This window comes from Psammomys obesus, unplaced genomic scaffold (genome assembly GCF_907164565.1).
Source record: "Psammomys obesus unplaced genomic scaffold, mPsaObe1.curated_primary_1811, whole genome shotgun sequence".
NCBI classification, from domain to species: Eukaryota; Metazoa; Chordata; class Mammalia; order Rodentia; family Muridae; genus Psammomys; species Psammomys obesus.
In genome coordinates, this window is record NW_026596073.1 from 1,464,340 (window position 1) to 1,488,511 (window position 24,172).

Here is a 24,172-nt window from a genome sequence, read left to right on the forward strand (position 1 = left end):
TTGCAAAGTGCCCTAATATCTGATAAAGAACAAAAAGCTCAGCATACAATAAATTCCTGATCTTGAACTTGATTTGTTTCTTTTACTAATAAGCTCCATCTAGACTGTTCTAGTCTGTTTCTCTAAAATTAAGAATGTGGGTTCCCTAGTAATGGTAACAGAGAATGTCTCTGACATGATCTGAGTGGCCTGCTCTTTGAGCACCTGCCCCTGAAGGAGGAGCAGCTTTACCAGGCCACAGAAGAAGACAATGCAGCTAGTCCTGATGAGACTTGATAGGCTAGGGTCAGAGGGAGGGGAAAAGGACCTCCCCTATCAGTGGACTGGGGAAGGGGCATGGGTGGAGAAGAGGGAGGGAGGGTGGGATTGGAAGGGTATGAGGGAGGGGCCCACAGTTGAGAAACAAAGTGAATAAATTATAAATACATACATACATACATACATACATACATACATACATACATACATACATACATAAAATTCTAAAATAAAAAAGAATGTTGAAATTGCTAACACATACTAGTGAATGAAAATATGAGGTCATGGCTGCTCCAGGATATGGATGAGGATATAGTTTATTATGGATAATAATAATGGGGAAGAGTACAGCCAGAAGGGTTTAGACTGAACATGGACAGCAGATTGAATCGGGCCATGAAGGAAAAAGGGGGACAGCATTAAGAGAAAAAGAGGAGGGGAGGGGCAAATGGACTAAGAGAGACCCAGGAGCAGAGCCAAAACTGGGAGCAGAGAGAACAAGAGACCATGTAGCCAAAATGGCTGAGTTTATACAGGAAAGAGAAACTGGGGATGGAGCAGAAGCCCAGCCCCTGGGAATGAGAGGTTTATGGGAGGAGCTGGGCTAAGAAGTGCTAGGAGGAGTGCCATCAGTACTTTGAGAGACTTGTCGTAGGTTTCTTTGGGACCTAACAAATACAAGTAACTTAATATAAACTGAATAGGTTACATATATCATATCATATCATATTCATATAACAACAATTAATGGAAAAAGAGGCCATGAATTTGAAAGAAAGCAACAAGGAGTATTTGGGAGGGAGGCTTAAACAGAAGAAAAGGAGGTGAACAATGATGTAACTATATCATAATCTCTAAAAGACAACAGTTCTACCATAAGAAATTCACCTGCTCAGGGTTACATCTATGCAGGCCCCGTGCTTGCTCCCACAGTCTTTGTGAGTTCATGTGTGCATCAGACCCATTGTGTTTAGAAGGCCTTCTTTTCTTGGTGTCCTCCATCTCCTCTGGCTCTCACAATTTTTCTGCCTCCTCTTCCACAGAGTTCCATGAGTTCTGAGAGGGGAGATTTCATAGAGATATATGATATGATATGATATGATATGATATGATATGATATGATATGATATGAATATTTCAAGGTCTCTCACTCTCTGCATGTTGTCCAATTGTGGGTCTCTGCTTTTGTTCCCATCTTCTGTAGGAGGAACCTTCTCTGATGATGGCTGAGCAAGCCACTGGGGTCTTTGTGCTGAGTGGAAGTAGAAATAAGCTTCCATCTCTAACCCAGAAGTTATTTCCAATTGATAATTGCTAACAAAGGAAAAATTAGTTTTCTCTAAAGGTGTCACACTGGGTATACAAACCACATTTAAAGGCAAGCCCCTTGCCCAGTGGTAGACAGCCAACACAAACTCAATGGTAGTTATGCTGGTTTTTTAATCTCATAATCCTTTGTATGAGCTTTTTTTTTTAAAGATTTTATTTATTTATTATGTGCACAACGTTCTGCCTGCATGTATACCTGCATGCCAGAAGATAGGAAACAGGACAGGAACCTACCACAGACGGCCTCTGAAAGACTCTACTGATGGAGGTGTGGAAGCAGAGGCTGAGACTCATAGCCAAACTTTGGGCAGAATGCATGGGATTTTATGAAAGAAGGGGGAGATAGAAAGACCTGGAGGGGACAGGAGCTCCACAAGGAGACAGACCAACAGAGCCATAAAAACTGAGCCCTGGAGCCCCTGAAAAGAATGTTACCCCAACCAAGGACAATACATGGAGAGGACCTAAAAACCCTGCTCAGATGTAGCCCATAGACTCAGTCTCCAAGTGGGGTCCTAGTTAGGAGGGCAGGGACTTTCTCTGGCATGAACTCAGTGACAGGCTGTCTGATCACCGTCCCCAAGGGGGTACAGCCTTGTCAGGTCACAAGACAATGTAACCAGTCCTGATGAGACCTGATAGGCTAGGGTCATATAGAAAGGGAGAAGGATCTCCTCTGTCAGTGGACTAGGGGAGGGGCATAAGGGGAGAAGAGGGAGGGTGGGATTGAGAGGAGATGAGGGAGGGGGCCATAGCCGGGATATAAATTGAATAAATTGTAACAAATGATAAAAATAAAAAATAAAATATTCTATTTATTTATTTATTTATTTATCTATCTATCTATCTATCTATTTATTTATTTATTTATTTATTATGTATACAGTTTTCTGCCTGCATTTACACCTGCATGCCAGAAGAGGGCACCAGATCTCACTATAGATGGTTATGACCATCATGTGGTTACTGGGAATTGAACTCAGGACTTTTGGAGGAAGGGCCAGTGCTCTTAACCTCTGAGCCATCTCTCCAGCCCTTTTAGAAAGCCTTCGTCTTTATAAAAAAAATAATTATTTTTACCTTACAGAACTTTTGTTTATATACTATTCTGATGTGTCTTTTGTGGGTTTTCTGTGCAGGTAAAGGTGTGTCTCAAGATCTATATGTATTTTTTTTTCATTTTTATTTGTTTTGTCTACTCTAGTTTTTTATTTTATTTTATTTTAAAAATATTATTTATCATCATCATTTTAGATACCTGTTTGTATCCCAAAGACAGAAGGAGAAGGTTTCAATTTGGATGGGTGGGGAAGTGGGAAGTATCTGGGAGGAATCGGAGGAAGCAAAAATGTAATCAGAATATATCATTAAAAAATCTATTTTCTTTCTTTCTTTTCTTTTTTTAATCTATTTTCAATAGGAAAAAAAAAAAAAACTTACCTTCAACTAGAAGATGCTGAACTACAAAAACCCATAGTTCTACAAAGGGACTATTCTTCGAAAGGTGAATGAGGTCAGAAGGTTCTTGGAGTATTTCAAGATGATTCCCAGGTTAGGGCCAGTGCACATGGAAACAAAGACACTAACTAGGTCTGTGCCAAGATAAATGTGGTGCCTCAGAAAACAAGACAATCCCCACCTCATCCCATTCTTTTTGTCTTTCATAGTTCTCTTGAAAGGGTCTCAACAGTTTGCCTAGCTTCTCGTGATAGAGCGCTGAATTTACAGTGTGAGGGTCCGTGAATCGCCAAAGAAAAACCCCAGACTCAGACAGTGCACAAAAACAAAGAGCGTTTGTTCTTCAGAGAATTCCAGCATGCTGAGGTCACCACCTTCACAATGTGGGGGCTACCCAGAAGCGGCTGGAAGGAACTGTTTATAAACAGTTAGGAGACTCCAGGAATGATTAGATGAGCTTTACTTTGAGTGGTTGGCAGCTAGCCAAGGGGTATGGGCCAATCATGATTGGCCATGAACTTCAGGACTTTCCAAAGCTATTATTAACTGTCTCTGATCCAAACCAGGTGTCTGTGCTCACGCAGATTGGCTGCGCATCACACGTTCCTAGAAACTGATATTGAGACTCAAGCCTAATCAGGTAAAGTTAAAACTAAAGCCTGTCATGAAGTTAGACTGGAATTAAGCCCTCTCAGGAACTGGCTTAGATGGATCTGGATGTTATAAAATGTTTAATTATAATCAGCTGTGGTGGTACCTGCTTTTCATCTCAGCACCCAGGAGGCTGAGGCAGGAAGATCTCTGTGAGTTCAAGCCTGCTTACTGGTTTGCTTCTTTAATCTCCTACAACCACCTTCCCAGATGCTCCACAGTCGGCTGGACCCTGCCATTGTCAATCAGCAACCAAGAAAATGCCCCCGACAAACCTGCCCTCAGGCCAGTGTGGCCAAGGCATTTCCTCTGATTTTCATGGCTTTGTCTAGGTTTATGTCAAGTTGCCAAAAAACAACAGCAACAACCATAAAAACAACCAGCACAACTGCAAAGTAGCCTTTCTTTTGAATTAATTTTTTTAGATCAAATGAAGAATTAGCAGTTTGAAATAAAACTGGTTTTAATTTTTGTAAACCGAAAGAGCCAAAAGTTGCAGACTCTGCCTGTAGTAAAGTACAGCTTAATGTATAACAGCAAGAAGGAATTCAAGAAGTCATTGTTGAAGACAAGGTCAGGAAGCGAAAGCTGCAAGAACAGAAGCATTTGCAGACTCTATGGTGGAGAGAGCCTAGAAAAAAACCCATTCCATAGACTGATTCTAATGGTCTCATCACCTTACCATTTGCAAATATTTATGTATGAATAAAATCAAACCGTAACAATGGACTTGCCTGCTCTAACATTTAATCAGATGCAGTAACAGGCTTGCTTATTATATGCTTTGGCAGGCATGCAGTAGAAAAGCAGGGGGAAAATGCAGTGTTTTGCCCCAGAAGGTATAGCCCCTTTTTCTATTAGCAGGTTTTTCAGAGTTTCTTTAGTCTATAGTAGTTATTTTAAAAGCTGATGGAATTCAGAATCCTGCCAAAATGGTAAAATAGGCCAGTCTGCCGGGTGTGAATGATTCCTTCCTTAGAAAAGCTACCAAGAAAAGAGAATTTGGAAAATAATAACACATTCATCCTTCTAAGAAAGAAGACTCTCCGGAGCTAACAACTGAAGAAAGGTGAAGGCTAGCCTGGGGCAAAACACAAGGAGGGGTCAATGAAAGGATATCAGCCCCTTAAATTCAGTTGCTTGCTTTTCCTACAGCCTAACAATGCCGGAGGGCTGACTCCTTCATTCGGATATCTGCAGAAGGACCCCTGCCTTATTGCACATCTTCAGAGTGAAATTAGGTGAGCTGGAGGCCAGCCCAGCCTGGGGCACTCACTTTAAAACATTGCCACTTCCTCCCCGACAAACCTGAGTATTGGTGGCTCCGGGTGGATGGTAGCTCCTTCCCTCTGAGGATATTTTCCTGGCCAGTGAAAAGTAAATGCAGAAGAGGGAGATTGCCTTCCGAGGAGAAACAAATTGGAGCAATTATACCCGGGTTGTTGCTGCCTGGTGGTCTTCCCTTTCCCTCCTTCTGGACACCTTCAGTCCCTAACTTAGGAAAGGATCTGGCTTTCAGCAGTTCCTAGGTGCATTTGCAAATGCAAAGGTTTTCCACTAGTTAAAGCAAATTTGAAGAATTTATAAAAGAGAATTTTAAAAAGTGTTTCTCAGACCCCCAAACTCTGAAAAGTAGAAAGGTCCTCACATCACCCCGTCCTTCCCAGTTGACCGCTTTATTCATTTCTTTGCTTGGTGTGTGTGTGTGTGTGTGTGTGTGTGTGTGTGTGTGTGTGTGTGTTGTGCGTTGAGGATACCACCCACACTGTGTCTTTCGGGCTCATGATTTCTCTAGGTACCGACTGCTGTGTTTCCAGGAAACAGCCCTAAATGGCCCACCTTAGGTCCAGAGCCAATAAACTCGGGCCATGAAGACTGAGTTATAGGGTTCATTATAGCTGTTGGGGATTGTAGGTAGCAGATAACAAAACTGGTGGGTTTATTGTGAGCTTCACAGACAGAGCTCTAAAAAGAGCCCAGTGTTGGACTGAAGATTTTGAAACATCTCAATAACTCTCCAGGACCGCATATTGTTTTAGCATGTGTATGCTGTCCAAATGCAGCCAGCTGAAAAGGTGATGAGGACTTTGCTGCTTAATAGCTTAAAAAGTATGTTTAGGTTTTTAGATTTTTTTTTCACCATTTGTTTAACCAAAGTGAACACCTCATCTATACAAGACTGAAATTTTTGTTGTTGCTAAAACAAACAAACAAACCTATAATTGACCTGCATGTATCAATCCCACTGGACAAGAATAAGACCTCTACCACATCTTTTGAACCAGATTTGATTTTTATTGGGCTGCACTCGAGAGCTGACCCAAACTCATTTCTTAGAGCCCCTTAAAAGAGTAAAATCATGAGTAGTTTCAAAGCACTTTTATAGAAGGGAGGCAATGGAGCAGAAAAATCCCAAAGTAAACAAACAACAAATAACAGCTATCACCTTGTGGTCAGTGATTAGGGAGGCTTAGGGAGATTAGGGAGGGTTTGGGTGTTTGCAAAAACAAGTCAAGGTCATAGGTTGGGGCAGGTCAGTCTCCAGGAAACAGACTTAAAAACAGAAACTCAGCTCTTAGAGTAACCGGTAAACTTATTTTTAACAATACAGAATAATGACTCCTGCCTTCAACATGGAGTCAGGCAGGTTCCTCAGGTGGAGTCCAGCATCTTTTTTTTTTTTTTTCAGTTCAAATAAATGTGACTTGGATGGCCTAATACTTTTACAGACACACTTAGTGTGTGCAGATTGAATATCTAGTCTCTAAATATAAACCGTTCCCCTTCAGAGTTTAAAATACAGATAAATTCTTTACCTGAATCTCTGATCTACTTACAGAGTGACTCTATTTCCCTTCACCTTCCAGTCCCGAGGGATGGGTACAAAGTACACTTGTTTATCCCACCAGTACACTCGGGGTCACCTGTGGTCAGAAGTCTAGACAAATTCAGAGTCCCTAAGATTGATTCTTATGGCAACTCAGTATATGATTCTTAGTGAATTATTAATGAAATCTCGGTTCTGACAGCAATTACATTATTCAGGGCAAATCATTTAAGCTTGTTAGTTAGCCGAAAGACTGAAAATCAAAAATTGAACCTACAGGTAAAGTCTAATCGATAAATTCATGCTAAATTATCACTGTTTAAAGCCCATACACATAAGAATCTGAAATGCTTCCTTTTGTAACCATTCCTACATTTCTTAAACTAAGGCTCTGAGTTTATTAGAAGATGGGAACAAAAGATTACATGGAATATCAGTTGCTATAGAAGTTAGGAGACTTCTTCCTATAAATCAGAACTTTGATTTTCTGCAATAACAGTACCAAATCTTAGGTCATTAGTGTATATGTCTCCTCCATTAAGCATTGATAAAGCCAATGTACTAATCAATCTCATTGCCTCTGCAAGGAAAATATTAATCAATTGTGTGGCCTATTGCTAAAAATCCATATACGAGCAGAATCCCAACTGAAGATCATCCAACACATAGAAGTTCATGCAGGATTTCCTGTGTCTAAGTATCTCTGGTTAGCCCTCTTAGGACACTTTATTACCTTCTGAGTATAGACATTTATTTTATATTACTTAGGTAAATGCCCGGCTCAAGCCATCTGGATTCCTAGAAAGAGAAAGGTGTCCAGGCTGTTAAGAAAATCAAGGACCAAATATATCTGGGCACAGGGTCTTTTCTGAGACTGACACTCAACCAAGGACCATCTATGGATATAACCTAGAACTTCTGCTTGGATGTGGCCTGTGGTAGCTCAGTAACCAAGTAGTTTTCCAAAGTAAGGGGAACACGGACTATTTCTAATAGGATCTCAAGGGCAGGCTGTTTGACCCCCACCCCAGGGGAGGAGCAGTCTGTTAGGCCACAGAGGAGGACTTTGCAGCCAGCCCTGAAGATACCTGATAAAACAGGGTCAGATGAAAGGGGAGGAGGTCCTCCCCTATCAGGGGACTTGGAAAGGGGCAGGGAGGAGACCAGGGAGGGAGTGTGGGGTTGGGGAGGGAATGAGGGAGCGGGATACAGCTGGGACACAGAGTTAACAAAATGTAACTAAAAAGAAAAATAAAATAAAAATAAAAAAATTAAAAAAAAAAAAAAAAAAAAAAGAAAATCAGGTAGGTGGTTGAGGGGAGGCCTGTTCCCACGTTGACGTCAAATGTATAAAGGATGACACAGAGAAACTACTCAACTAAACCACTGGCAGGGGAGGACAGATTTATTAAGGATGATGCTGCCAAGACCAACTCTGGGTGGGGGGATGGGACTTTAGACCTGTCAAAATGTATCTGTTGTGACACAAGCTTTTGAAGGGATCGTTAGTATTTCTTTGAGAAAGATCTGTTCAAAGTACTTTTAACCAAAGTAGCATTTCCTTTTCCTATTGGATTAAAATGCACCCCAGCATTATCATGTATACCTCCATGGGGAATTGCTGAGGAAAGGAAAAGTAGCATATATTTCATTTCCCACAGAACTAACAAATCTGTCATGTGGAAGTTAGATAGAAGTGGCTTTGTATACATGTACATATACATATGTACATATATATGTATATATAACTAAAATAAATAGAATACCAAAACCAAACATGGTGCCAAGAAGTGAACTGCAAATTAGATAAAAGATCTAAAGTAGCTTGGACTTGTGTCAGTTCCATGACGGATAAATACCCAAGAAGCAACAATTTTTAAAGGTATAAGTAGGTTTCATCTGTTAGGGACATAGACCTCTCAACAGGGTAGGGAATGTGAAAGTTTATGTGGTTGTTGGAATGTAAAACCACTGCCATTTCCCAGGCTTCGTTCTTTGAGAAAACTGAGTTTCCTTTGGGGTAGGGAGAGAAAATGTTGAGGACATTTAAAATCTGCTCTCTGCAAATTTCCACTAAACAAAGTATCATGATTTCCCTTCTTTAGCGCAGCAGCATTAGGGTGTTTAGTAATTTCAAAGAGTATGTTAAAATACCTATGTTTCTGCAAACTGTGTAGCAATGTAAGATGATGTGGAAGCCCAATGAGGACCCTGCAGGCCATCCAGAGGAAACAGATCGTGTGGCTATATGGACACTGTCTCCTCAGTGCCTCACTCTCTGCTCCTCGGGGAAGATTTCATAGTAACTTTCAGTTGGCTTGGGAATGGTGGGTTCATTGATGGCTATGTTCAGGAAATGAGAATACAGGAGAGGAAAAGTAGACAAGAAACTCTGAAGCAACAGCTTTTCAGGTAGTGGTTAGACTGTAAGCAATAACCATACTGTTTAGAGACTGAGCATAAAATGGAAAGTAAGAGGCAAGAGAAATGGCTTGGGGTACAAAGATGCTCAAGCCTGACCTTGAGCTCAGTTCCCAGGACCCCCTTGGTAGAAGGAGACAACAGACTGGCAAGTCATCTTTGGATGTCCACATTCACTCCTTGGCACAAGCTCACATGCGCGCGCGCGCGCGCGCACACACACACACACACACACACACACACACACTATATAAATCAATGTGACAAATTTTGTATGGAAAAATGAGGAAAAGTTACTGATTATTGCAGTTGGTCGTCCATTGCTTGTGTGTGTGTGTGTAAGAGAGAGAGAGAGACAGAGAGAGAGAAACAAAATTTTGCTCCCATGAGTACAGGCTTTAGTAATTTATCCTTACAGTTCCAGAAATAGATATTAACCTTCCTCTTCTACTTTATTATTTCTAATCATACTAGAAATCATGTGACTAGAGATTGTTCTGCATAAGTTATTATCCAAGGAAATTTAGAGCCTCAACAAAATAAATAGAACAATGATTTAACTTAAGGCAAGGCCTACTTTCTAATAAAATTTGAAAAAAAAAATGCACTCAAAGTGAGTTTAAAAATTTTAATGTGGCCTTGAACTTTGAGCTTCAGGATGCAATATTTTTTCTGACCACCAGGTAGCAGACAAGTGCCTTGAAAGAAAGGCTCGTCAATCACTACTAAATGACAGAAAATATAAACAATAGGCATGGGTAATCTAACATCTGTTTCATTTAGAAATAGAGATTTTTTTCTTTGAGAAAATCTAGCAGTAAAAATGGCCACTTTATCAAAAGCCATCTACAGATTCAATGCAATTCCCATCAAAACTCCAAAATAAGTCTTTATAGACCTGAAAAGAGTAACCATTAACTTCACATGGAAAAATAAAAGACCCAGGATAGTCAAAACAGTTCTATACAATAAAAGAACTTCTTTAGCTTTTCTATTAAGATAAGCTTCCTTTATAGGTGTCTTGTTATCTTAAAGGCTGGTGGAATTAAAAAAAAAAAATCAGCATATGACTTAGTGTAGAAAGGCCAGCCTCAGTTTATTCTTTGGTAGTTTTAAGTTAGATTCCAGTCCATTAATTATGAAAATCAACAAAACGGAAGCAAAACATTTACTGAAGAGAAACTTAGACAACTTATTCTTAGATATGTGTCCACCATATTATGTTCCTTTAATTTATAGGTGTCAATCACTGAATTCCATAAAAATATCCCTTGCTTTTACTTTTATATTTATTTATCATTATATCCTTATACATATTTACTTATTTATCCTTTCTCAAAGGATAGTTTATTAACTTATCCTAATTTATTTATTTATTTTCTTATTTATCCTCCCTCAAAGGATAGTTACAGTCTTAACTAAGAGTTTAGCTGGAAAGCAGGTCTTTGCTGTCTAGATGTTGGAAACTCTTAGTCCTTTAGCTCTTACATGCTATAACTATCCCTTGTCTTCATTAGGCACAGAATCTGTACACGCTTCCTTTCCCTTCCAAGCTCTTTCACCAGATGTGGTTGCAATTGTCATAGAAGATGTAGTGACAAGTCAGTGCTTTCTTTTAGTAGTCTCAGAGGTTTTTAGATTTATTCATTTATTATGTATACAATGATCTGTCTGCATGTACAGATGCTCACCAGAAGAGGGCACCAGATCTCATTATAGATGGTTGTGGTTGCTGGGAACTGAACTCAAGATCTCTGAAAAAGCAGCCCGTGCTTTTAACCGCTGAGCCATCTCTGCAGCCCCAAAGTAACATTTTTGGTATAGTTTGTTTGTTTCTGTTTTACTTTTTTATTTATTATTATTTTTGGTTTATTTTTATTGTTTTTGTTTGTATTTTTGATTTTTTCTTTTTTTTTTGAGACAGGGTTTCTCTGTGTAGTCTTGACTGTCCTGGAACTCAATCTGTAGACTACGCTGACCTCTAACTCAAATATTCGCCTGCATCTCCCTCCCAAGTGCTGTGCTCAAAGGAGTGAGCCATCAAATCCTCGTGCCAGAGGTTTTAGACATCCATTTATGTTTTTTATCCATTTTCTGAATTGACTTTTGTTCATAATAAGAGACAGGTGTCTAACTTCACAAAAGAGGGTTTTAGAGCCACCTGTCCTGGAATGTTTTCCCCTTAAGTGGACTAAAGGATTCTGAAGGTGGAATGACTTAGTACTCTAGTTTGAAAGAGCATCTATTCATATTGACTGTTGCGCCTTGTGCAATGAACTGAATTGCTTCTATAAATGGATTTTTAATTTGCATTTAAGCATGATATTGATTAGGTAGAAAAATATGTTCACTGTGGTCTAAAGCTCCTTCTTAACTAAGGCAGTGATGCATGGCTGTAGATAATAAGCAGACATTCAAATCCTAGAACATCTGAACTAAATCCCAGCCCCACACTCGAGATTCCCAGCAGCCACCATCAGTGGTTAAGCCACCTTCAGTGGGATTATCTTAATCTCAGTGTCTCTCACGTCTCACCCACAGTGTGTGAGGAAGTTCTCCTGACACAGCCATCCAGTGCTTTTCAAATACCTGCTGGCATCATCCCCACCCTTGCCACCATCTCTAACTTGGCTGCAAACTCCCTACTGGACCCTGACTTCATTCTCACAAAAGGAGTCATTTCCTTTAGACAAGATTCAGATTGTATTTCTGCACCTAAAGTGAACCTCAAGACTCTCACAATACTTGAGGTTTGCAATGGCCCAGCCTGTTTCACACTTCTGCTTCTGTTGTCTTCTCTTGCTCACTTTCTTCCACCCCCGCTGGCCTCCATGCTGTCCCAGACGGACATGGGCAGCTAAGGGAAACTGTTAGCTGTTTCAGGAAGGTCTTCCAAACCTGTGTTCAGGACTGATTTTCTCAATGTGTACTGCCCCAATGAATCTACTTGATATCAAAACGACCTGCCTACACTCCTCACAATCCCAACACATGTTACTTTGTTTCATGTATTTCTTTGTTTCTTACAGAGTCTTTCCTTTATTTTAAATTCTAGTTTTAATCCTCTGGACAATTTTTATAACTTTAGAATGTTTACCTCTGCATAAAAAGATATTTTAAGACAAGGACCTAAGTTGAGAGTGCAAATGTAAAATTTCACATTTATACTCATGCAGGCAATAAAAACAAACAAAATAAGCAGATATCCACCATCTGTCTATCTATCTATCTATCTATCTATCTATCTATCTATCTATCTATCTATCTATCTATCTATCTTTATACCCACCTACTTAGTTATTTATGGAGACAAAGTTTCACTATGTAGTCCTTCCTAGCTGCCCTTGAACTCAGAGAGATCTACTTGCCTTCTCTGTGCTGGGATTAAGGGAACGTGCCATTCTACAATGGCACATTAGGAGTTTATATTCTAATGGTGAAGCAAATAATATGCTAAGTAAAATTTAAATGATGTTAGATGTTACTAGTGGGAGGGAAAAATAAGACAATAATGAGATGCAAAAAGCGTATTGGAATTAGAGATGATCAAGAAACATGTCTGTGCTCTGAGAAAGTAATATTTTTGTTAAATAAGGGGAAGGGCTGGAGAGATGGCTCAGTGGTGACAAACACTAGTTGCCATTTCAGAGGGCCCAGGTTTGACTCCCAACAACCACAGGACAACTCGCAGCCATCTGTAACTGCAGTTCCAGAAAATCCCTTGTCCTTTTCCAGCTTCTGTGGACACCAGGCATACAGTGGCACACAGACGTACACCTAGAAAAAACAAATGTACATAAAGTTAATAATAAGGAAATCTTTAAAAAAAGTGAAAGGAAAATATGGGCCAATGTTGGTTTTGTAAGTTCAGAAAAGATAAACTCAGGCCAGAAGCAATAGAGAGGCCAATAAAGCTATAGCAGAGTGAATTGGAAAGGATGGTAGGCTAGATTAGAAGAGTTAATAGAAGCATATCTTGGCTTTTGTATATTGCTTGATTAAATGCAAATCTTATGCTGACTTAGATGAGAAAGCATCAAAGTATTGGAGCAGGGGCAGAATGCAGTTGGTGATAGTTCCAATCAGCATGCTGAACATTGCCTGAAAGGGGCCGGTAGGTGAAAGAACAATAAAAGAGTAGAGTCTTGCAATAAAACAGCACCTAGAACCAATGTGCACTGCAGGCAATAGGAAGTTACTGGATTTTAGTATGTCCTGAAGGTGAAGACAGCAGATTACTTTGGTAAATCACAATAGAATGAAACAAATTCCAGCTATGCTCAGTTGCCAAAAAAAACCCACCTCTCTAAAATCTCATGTCACTTATTTCTTTATTGTCTTTTTAATTTTTTATTTTAAATTTATATATTCACTTTACATCTCAATTGTAGCCCCCTTCCTCCTCGCCTCCCAGGTCCTCCCTCTCACCCTCTTTCTCTTAGCCCTCCTCCCCTTCTCCTAAGAAAAAGGGGGCCATCACCACCAATCTACTCCAGCACATCAAGTTGCATCAGGCTGAACTCATCCCCATCCACTGAGGCCAGGCAAGGCAGCCTCGTTAAGGAGAAGTGATTGAAAGCAGGCAACAGGGTCCATGTAACAGACAGCACATACTCATCTTACACACACAACCATCCTTCTTGTCCACAAGCCACAAACAGGACAAACACAGGCATCATGACTCCAAGTCCCACCCCTTCAAAGATGGATGGATGGATCTCACCTTTCAATTCCTCGGTGATTCCTGAGGCCTGTCTGTCACTTTGGCAGGATTTGGCCAGATGATCTGCCAATGGATTACTATATTTTGGCAGTATTTTCCAGGATTTGTTTTTCCTAATTAATACTTCAGGATCTCCCAGCAAGACCCACATGAAGATCAAACTGCCCATTGGTTAGGGGGCAGTTTGTATGTGTAGGGGGCCTACGACCATTCTATGTATGCTCTTTGGTTGGTGTTTCTGTCTCTGCATGCCCACATGGGTCTAGGTTAGTTGACTCTTCTGCTTTTCTTATGGATTTCTTTTCCCCTCTGGGTCCTTCTATCCTTCCTCCCACATTTTTTTCTCAATTAAAAATTTCCGATATTTTTTTTTAACCAGCCTATGAGGGCCTTCTCATGCTTGCAAAGTACTGTTTGGCTATTATATCATTTGTAATTTTATTTCTTTTACTATTATTATTTTGGAAGTAAGTAGATTATTTTGTAAGTAAGAAAGTAGATTACATTGTATCAGAACAATATTACTATGGTGATTGACGGTGTCAGATTGACAGGATCTAGAATGAATTGAGCACTCTTATAGGGAATTACCTTGATTTCATTAATTGATATGGAAGCCACATCTCAACTGTGTGTGTGACCATTCCCTAGGTAGGTAATTCTGCAATGCAGAGAGAAAGCTTAATAAAAGCATGCATTAGTTTTTTCTTGACTATGGTTGTTGTTTTAACAGGTGCTTCAAGCTCTTGCTGTCTTGACTTATCCATCCTGTAGGATTATAACTTGAACTGTGAACTAAAATAAACCCATTCACCCCAAAGCTGCTTTTGAAAAGAGTATTTTATCAGAGCATCAGGAAAAGAAGCTAACAGATACATTGTAGGGTTTTGTTTATTTATGTTGAATGAATTAATAAATTAAAAAACAACACTTGTCATGGAGTGTTATTTGGAGATCCCAGCTTCCTTAATAGTATTATTTGATGTTTTAAAAACAAACTTTTTCTTCTGATGTCCATCCTCTTTGCCTTTTGGGATGGGGATCGAGCATTTTAGTTAGGGTCCTCCCTCTTGATTAGTTTCTTTAGGTGTACAGATTTTAGTAGGTTTATCCTATATTATATGTCTATATGAGTGAGTATATACTGTGTGTGTCTTTCTGCTTCTGGGACAGCTCACTCAGGATGATCCTTTCTAGGTGCCACCATTTACCTGCAAATTTCATGATTTCCTTATTTTTCATTGCTGAGTAATATTCCATTGTGTAGATGTACCACATCTGCATCCATTGTTCAGTTGAGGGGCATCTGGGCTGTTTCCAGCTTCTGGCTATTACAAATAAAACTGCTACAAACATGATTGAGCAAATGTCTTTATTGTGTACTTGAGCCTCTTTTGGATATATGCCTAGGAGTGGTATGGCTGGATCTTAAAGAAGCACTATTCCTAGTTGTCTGAGAAAGTGCCATATTGCTTTCCAGAGTGGTTGTACAAGTTTACATTCCCACCAGGAGAGGAGGAGGGTTCCCCATTCTCCACAACCTCTCCAGCATGTGTTGTCACTTGAGTTTTTCATCTTGGCCACTCTGATGGGTGTAAGGTGAAATCTCATGGTCATTTTGATTTGCATTTCCCTAATGGCTAATGATGTTGAGCATTTCTTTAAGTGTTTCTCTGCCATTCGATATTCCTCTATCGAGAATTCTCTGTTTAACTCTCTTCCCCATTTTTTACGTGGATTACTTGGTTTGTTGCTTTTCAGCTTCTTTAGTTCTTTATATATACTGGCTATTAGCCCTCTGTCAGATAAAAGATTGGTGAAGATTCTTTTCAGAATCTGCCACAGAGGGCCTCTGAAAGGCTCTGCCCTGCAGACTATCAAAGCAGATGCTGAGACTTATGGCCAACTGTTGGGCAGAATGCATGGAATCTTATGAAAGAAGTGGAAAATAGTAAGATCTGGAGAGGACAGGAAATCCACAAAGAGAGCAACAGAACCATAAAATTTGAACACAGTGGTCTTTCCAGAGACTCATACTCCAACGAAAGTACCATGCATGGAGATAACCTAGAACCCCTGCACAGATGTAGCCCATGGCAGTTCAGTGTCCATGTGGGTTCCATAGTAATGGGAAGAGGGACTGCCTCTGACATAAACTGATTGACCTGCTCTTTGATCACCTCCCCCTGAGGGGAGAGCAGCCCTACCAGGCCACAGAAGATGACAATGCAGCCATTACTGATGAGATCTGATAGACTAAGATCAGAAGGAAGTAGAGGGGGTCCTCCCCTATCAGTGGACTTGGGGAGGGGCATTCGTGAAGAAGGGGGAGGAAAGATGGGATTAGGAGGGGAGGAGAGAGGGGCTTGTGGGGGGATACAAAGTGAATAAAGTGTAATTAATAAAAGTTAAAAAAAGAAAAAATAAATAAAAATAAGAACAAACAAACAGAACACAGGTTAAAAGCACTAAATTATTTTTAGTAGTTTCGCATATAATTCATGCATCTTAAATTTACTATGGAACTGGGAGACTTTTAACGTTAGTAATGCAGGAGTTAGAATGATGAACATCGTAATTCATGTTCAGTGATGTTTCAGACAACAGATATGACTTTAGTCTGAGTCACTGAAGCCTAATGCATTAGAACTGGACTAGTGCGGTTTATTAAGCAATAAATGTGAGTGGCACTTGGCTTATCAAGCATTATGGTTACAATGAATTTGGGAGTCTTTATAAAACATAGCCACAAGGTCTATGGTTCAAGTCACATAATGCTTGAATCGAACCGGAACCTACTCATATTTTTAAAAAAGAACTTTTAATACACATCAGTATCCCCACTAGAAATTCTGAATTAAATGTTTATTGTGGGTTGAGAGCCATTCTGAGTTTTAGATTATTAGTTAAGCATGGCTGCAAGAGAATTTTGAAAGCCTAGATTCATCTCAGTCTGGACAAGATTTATTGCATTCACGTACATAATGTTCAGTGAAATGCAGTTGTTCCGTGATGTCTTTCCTGTCTCACAGAACATTTTGCCCCTCAGTTTACTGATCACTCATACCCAATATGATGGTTAAGCTTTATCATCAACCTGAAGGGATTCAGGATTACCATGGAAACAAGTCTCTGGACACACCTGTGAGGGAGTTTCTAGATTAGATGAATTTGATTGGAGTCCTGGGTTAAATAAAAAGGAGAAAATTAATTTTTCTCTGCTTCTTGACTGTGGGCACAGCTGCCTCCTGCTCCTTCTAGCAAGTTTTTTCTGCCATGATAGACTGAATACTATGGCTTCCAGAGAAGTAGACTTTCCTTTTGTTGTATCAATATTGGCTAAATTCGCATCAGTTTCTAAGCATATCATATTTTAAGTAGCTTAAAAGATAAACCTTAGGTTTTGTCTAGAATACCATGATCACATACAACTTCTGATGTGAGTGGTACATTGTGGTTGCTGAGAAGTCCGGAGTATCAACCAGTTCCTCCTCCATGTTACGCCTGAAAGGAAACCTCCATCTATCTCTATCAGGAAAGAAGAAAGCAGGTGCTTATAATCTCTCAAAAATATCAAAAAGCTTTCACTACTCTTTGAAGAAAACAATAAACTTAATTATTACAGCACTCTGGGCCTCAGTGTAGTCCATGCTATTTAACACAGAGTATTGTCGCAGGGTTTCTTGGCAATCGTAATTCATGGTTAATCTCTCTGTGCTTCTTATGATGTCTAGCCAACTCCCATCTGTTGTGTAGTTTCAGAACAAAGCTGTCACAGTAGAGATCCACTGCCCATCAGAGGGGCAGACCACTGCTGCAGGAATGTTCACACCTCAGTCTTTAAAAGTAGTGCAAATGCCCAGGTGTGCTTGTGAAACCTGTGAGGCTTAGGGAATGGGCCAGTTACTGAGATAATGAGATGGTATGAAAAATAAATTCCTCATTAATTCATACTGAAACAACGTCAAACAAAAACCAGTGTGGATAGACTAAGAAAGGGAATGCTGAGACAAAAACTCATGCAAATGTTCAAGATGCTTCAGCCCCAAAGCCATTTATCGTTACCTTAGTTTATTCTTCTCTTATTCTCACTATCCTCTTCTTTTAACACGAGTACAAAATTACAAGCTTTAAGTAGCACCATTTTACATAAGCCCTGAGAACCTTAGTTTATCTTGGAGCAACTGAACCTGAATCATTGCTGGTTATGTTCAGGACTGACAGTCCACGTGCCCTAAATTTTCTATTTATCTATCTATCTATCTATCTATCTATCTATCTATCTATCTATCTATCTATCTATCTATTTATATTTTAATCACAGGTCATTCACTTGTATCCCAGCCATAGTCCCCTCTGTCTTTCCCTCCTAATCCTACTCTCCCTCTTTAATCTCCTCCCTGCCCTCTTCCAAGTCCACTGATAGGGGAGGACCTCTTCCCCTTCCATCTGACCCTAGCCTATCAGGTATCTTCAGGACTGGCTGCAATGTTCTTATCTGTGGCCTAGCAAGGTTGCTCCTCCCTCAGGGAATAGAGAGAGATCGATGAGCCAGCCACTGAGTTCATGTCAGAAATAGTCCTTGTCCCCCATACTAGGGAACCCACTTGGACACTGAGCTACCATGGGCTATAACTGAGCAGAGGTTTTAGGTTATATCCATGCATGGTCCTTTGTTGGAAAAACAGTCTCATAGAAGACCCTTGTGCCCTGATAGATTTGGTCCTTGTGGAGTTCCTGTCCTCCCTAGGTCATACTAACTCCCCCTTCTTTCATAGGATTCCCTGCACTTTGCCAAAGGTTTGGATATGAGTCTTAGAATCTGCTTTGATACATTGCCAGGCAGAATCTTTCAGAGGCCTTCTGCGGTAGGGTCCTGTCCTGTTACTTGTTTTCTCCTATTTCCAGTGTCGATCTTTGTCTTTCTAAGTGAGGATTGATCATCTTACCCCTGGTCCTCTTTCTTGTTTATATTCTTTAGGTGTAAAGATTTTAGTATGTTTATCCTATCTTTTAGGTCTAGTACCCCTTATAAATGGGCATATACCATGTGTGTCTTTCTGCTCCTGGGATACCTCACTCAGGATGATCTTTTCTAGATCCCACCATTTGCCTGCAAAATTTCATGATTCCTCGTTTTTAATTGCCAAGTAATATTCCATTGTGTAAATATACCACAATTTCTGCATCCATTCCTCCGTTGATGGACATCTGGTTGTTTCCAGGTTCTGGCTATTATGAACAAAGCTGCTATGAACATGGTTGAGCAAATGTCCTTATTGTGTACTTGAGCATGTTTTGGATATGTCTAGGAGTGGTATAGCTGGATCTTGAGGAAGCACTATTCCTAATTGTCTGAGAAAGTGCCAGATTGATTTCCAAAGTGGTTGTACAAGTTTACATTCCCACCAGCAATGGAGGAAGGTTTCCCTTTCTCCACAACCTCTCCAGCATGTGTTGTCCCTTGAGTTTTCGATTGTAGCCATTCTGATGGGTCTAAGATGAAATCTCAGGGTCATTTTGATTTGCAGCTCTCTGAAGGCTAAGGCTGTTGAGCATCTCTTTAAGTGTTTCTCTGCCATTCTATATTCTTCTACAGAGAATTCTCTGTTTAGCTCTGTACCCCATTTTTTAATTGGATTGCTTGAATTATTACCTTTTAACTTCTTTAGTTTTTTATATATTCCGGATATCAGCCCTCTGTCAGATAGAGGGCTGGTGAAGATCCTTTCCCAATATGTAGGCTGTCATTTTGTTCTGACAACAGTGTCCTTTGCTTTGCAGAAGCTTTTCAGTTTCGTGAGGTCCCATTTATTGGTTGTTGCTCTTAGAGTCTGTGCTGATGGTGTTCTGCTCAGGTAGTTGTCTCCTGTACCAATGAGTTCTAGGCTTTTCCACAATTTTTCTTCTAACAGGTTTAGTTTGGTTTTATATTGAGGTCTTTGATCAATTTGGACTTTAGTTTTGTGCAGGGTGATAAATATGGATCTATTTTTATTTTTTGCATGTAGACATCCAGTTGGACCAGCACCATTTGTTGAAGATACTGTCTTTTTTCCATTGAATGGTTTTGGCTTCTTTGTAAAAAAATCAAGTATTCGTAGATGTGCAGGTTTATTTCTGGGTCTTCTATTCTGTTGATTCACCTTTCTGTTTCTATGCCAATACCATCCAGTTTTTATTACTATTTTTCTGTAGTACAGCTTGAGATCAGGGATTGAGATACCTCCAGATGATCTGTTGTACAGGATCGTTTACAAAATTCTGGGTTTTTTGTTTCTCCATATGAAGTTGAGAATTTTTCTTTCAAGGTCTGTAAAGAAATTGTGTTGGTATTTTGATGGGAATTGCATTGAATCTGTAGATTGCTTTTGGCAGGATGGCCATTTTCACTGTATTGATCCTAACAATCCATGAGCACGGGAGATCTTTCCATCTTTGATATCTTCTTCAATTTCTTTCTTCAGAGGCTTGAAGTTTTTTTTTTTTTTCAAACAGGTCTTTTACCTGCTTGGGTAGAGTCACCCCAAGGTACTTTATGTCTAAATTTTCTTGATTGTTCAATTCTCATTACTTCATTTCAACCATACATCCTCTTTGCCTATCTCTGTTACCTTCTAGTTTATATAAATAATTGGCTTTATTTCTTTGATTTTTTTCTTCTTTCACTGTGTGTATCACTTTGTTCTTCAAATTAACATTTTGAAAGCCTTTCCCTGCATTTACCTGTTTACCTCCAGAACAGTTTTACTGTTTCTTCATTTTTGCATTTTCAGAGTCTATAATGGATGATGGATAGACTTAATGAAAAAATGGCATAAGAGATGTAACAAGGTTTCTGAGTGGGAAAGAGATTGGCCTAGGCAGGAAACAGAGTATTGTGCCATGAGAGTCATACTCCATGTCCAGGGCATCACTTTCTATGATTTAAAAAAATCAGACAGTATGAATATGATCCTGATTTATAACTTTATGATTCTGGAGTTCTCCGAATTGGACCGTTCTCAATTTCTACAAATAACCAGCTGGGTCATGAGATTCCCCATCCTCTTCTCCACTGAATATGAGTGGGAAGTTATTCTAATTATAATTTTCAAAAGGCAGTCAGGAAAGGATGTCAAGTAATATAATACTTGGCATATTGTGAATGAGATTTCAAACCAAATATTTTTAGACTGTATTCTCTCTTTGATGTGCTGTTATCTACAGCCTCCTCACCAGCCAGGCTCCCATTTCAGATGTGACTTACAGTTGATAATAGGGTTAAAGTCAACTAACTCTGTCTTCTTCTTTTATGATAGAAAAAAGGGGAGAAAACAAAGTGTCAAGAGACTTGTGACAAAAGAAAATTAAGCAGTAGTGTGCTCTTTTATACTTGACAGAGCAGAGACTTTCTGAGGCCTTATGAAAGATAAATAATAATTGTAATGCATACTTTTCTAGCCCCCAAAGGGCGATTAGAATTTGGTAGCACACTACAAAGTGTACTAAAAGTATTCACGACTGGAACATACATTCTGTGCTGTATTTGGGAAGTTCTGAGTAATTTAATAACATACATTTTCTTTCCTTTAGGTAGAAGTCTTGTAAAGGATTTTCTTGTTCAAATGTACCACTAAAGGAACGTTAATTACCCTAGAATTATTAACATATAAACCCAAAAGTAAACATCTGAGTTAAAGTCACGTAAAATGATAACTATGGACAACTGTTCTCAATGAATCTACAGAGCTTGTGAAGGCATATACTTTTAAAGAGGCGTTTGCCATTCTGCCCTGTAGCATCTTTTTCTTTTCTACCTATACATTAATAGCCCTACAGCACATGGCTGGGATACTATTTTGATGCTACAATAAATCTAGGGTTAGGGAGAAATACTGTGTGTCACACTTTTTTATGTGAGCTGTGATTATGTTTTTAATTTATATTTACTTGAAAATAGATTTTTCTCTCATACAATGCATCTTGACTACATTGTCCTTCCTTCTACTCTTCCCAGCTCCTCCAGATTTATTCCCCCTCCATTTCCCCTTCAGAAGAGAGCAAGCCTCCAAAACACAAAAACAAAACATGGCAAAATACAATAAGACAAAGCAAAAGGACTTATATTGAGGCTGGACAAGGTAGTCCAATAGAAGAAAAGGAGTCCCAGGAGCAGGCAAAAGAGTAAGAGACAAACCTGCAGCTACTATTAGGAGTCCCACAAAAACACCAAGCTAACGGCCGTAACATATACACAGAGGACCTGGTGCAGACCCAGTGCATGCATCTTCATTGTTTGTGAACCCATGTGAGCCCTACGTAGCTGATTAATAGTTATGCTCTGTTGGTACACATGTAGGGATAGTTTTCCAGAAGTGCTCATTAAAACAAAACAAAACAAAACAAAACAAAACAAAACTCAATTACAATTGAAACTGCACTGTGTGATGTGCTTTTGGGAGTATACATTTGCCTATTTAGTTTTTACCTGGCAGCATTTATATGGGTGGCTTTAGAAGTTGACATTTTGATGAATGCAACTCGGCATGGTATCACTTTTAGGGTGCCTCCATTCTCAGGCAATTAATCCTATCTCAGCAAAAATGCCCCGTAAGGGACTTGGCAGATATACTCTGTTTGGACTCTAGGGTTCACATACCAGTACATTGTTAGCTAACTGCTTTTCAGCTTGGCATCGTGAAGAGGATGAAACAATGGATTCTTTTTGTGGAGCATTGTTAGGCAGGAAAATATTGGCCTCTTATATTTTTCAGCCAAGCTTCTGAGACTGTCTTTGAACTACAAAGTTATGTGTAGATTTCACCAGAGAATTATAACTTTAGAATATTAGCTCCAGTCCTAAGGAAAAAGTGCTAGATCCTATGCCTGAGAAGAACAATTACACAGGACAATCTGATGTGCATGTGTTCCCTATAGAATATCTCTTGTATATGATTACCTGACATAAGGAACTAGAGGTACCCAAGCTATTTGGGTGTTGCAAGCTTTTAGTAGTGCTGCAAACCTCCTATTTACATGTGATACAAAACAAAATCTAGAGGAATAACTTTGAGCCAGTAAAGACAAAAATACTAAGCATTTTAGTCCAGCAAATCCTCCTAGTTATATCTGTATCAGTAGAAATGAAACAATTTAAGAATTAAATGAAATGTTATCACTGAACTGAGGTTTTCCTGAAGGAGCAGGGAAATACCAAAGGGAAATTAGAATACAACAAAAAGGAAGCCATGAAGCATTGGAAGTCTTCTGGATGATGATAGCTTACAGCACAGCCTGGATATTAGTTTTTATAGGGCACTGAGGCACAATTTTCAATATTTCAATTGCAGGATAAAGTAGATGACTAAGGTGAGCCTTCAGTTGAATAAATCTGGACGATGTGAAACTTTCCTTAGCAAGCTAATTGCCAGAAACCTTCAAAAATATTAATCCCAAGTCAGTGACAGAAGCCATTATATTTGTGCCTAAGAGAAAATAGGGACATTCTTAATTAGCAAAAAAGCACATTGTCAAGTGATTTTTAGAAGAGGGAGGAAGATTGAGGCAAAGGAACTTAAATTTGCTGAATAAGAAATAATGAAAAAAAAAGAAGAAATAATAAAGACATTTCAGTGGGGACTTTGTGTGGCAAACTTTAAACATTGCAAAGAAATAGCATTATTATAATGAGACAGTTAGGGAAGGAAGGTGATTCCAGTGAGAAGGAATGTCTCTAAGACTAAAAGGCATAAGACAAATGTCGTGTTGGAGAAGGCAATTAAGGATAGAATGGGGGGATAGTCAAGGATGAAACCAGACACCACATTTTGTATATTAACCACTAAATCCATAATCAACATTAACTGCATATTAGAATACAATGTGAAATCAAACAAATCAGAAAAGGGGTAGATTTGATGATGGACATATTTAATACCTACTAGGAAAGTCAGCAGCTAGTAGCATTTGTGGTGAGATTGACTAAAGTAGGCTGAGGAAGAAACGGATGTTTACTCTGGAAAGAGGCAAAAAAAAAAAAACCTATTATATATTCATGAATAGCACATGCCTCAAAACTTTAGTGTCCTAAAATACCAGTTTAATTTGCTCAATTCTGCAGGTTGAATGGACTTTTGCATCGGCTTGTGTGCTCCTGTGACATTTGTTTTACACTGTTTGCTGTTTGCTAGGACCCTTGCTGCTAAGAAATCTGCCCTATTCTCTCAGTATCACCTTTTATCTTCAACAAACTCCAATTAAGTATATTTTCAGCATGATAGATTCAGAAAAACATCACAATTACTAGAGTTTTGAGTCCCAGATGCAAAGACTCACACGCTAGCGCTCATATCATTTTTCGATCAATGCAAACCACAGTAAATTCTGATGCTTCATGAAGAGTAAGGATTGAGCACACAGATATGAATGAATACCCATTTATAAAGCCATCCCTTGCCACAGATCACTGTTATATGGCTCTATGAAGTCTAGGCCTGATCATCTTGAGATTGATTAGATTAACT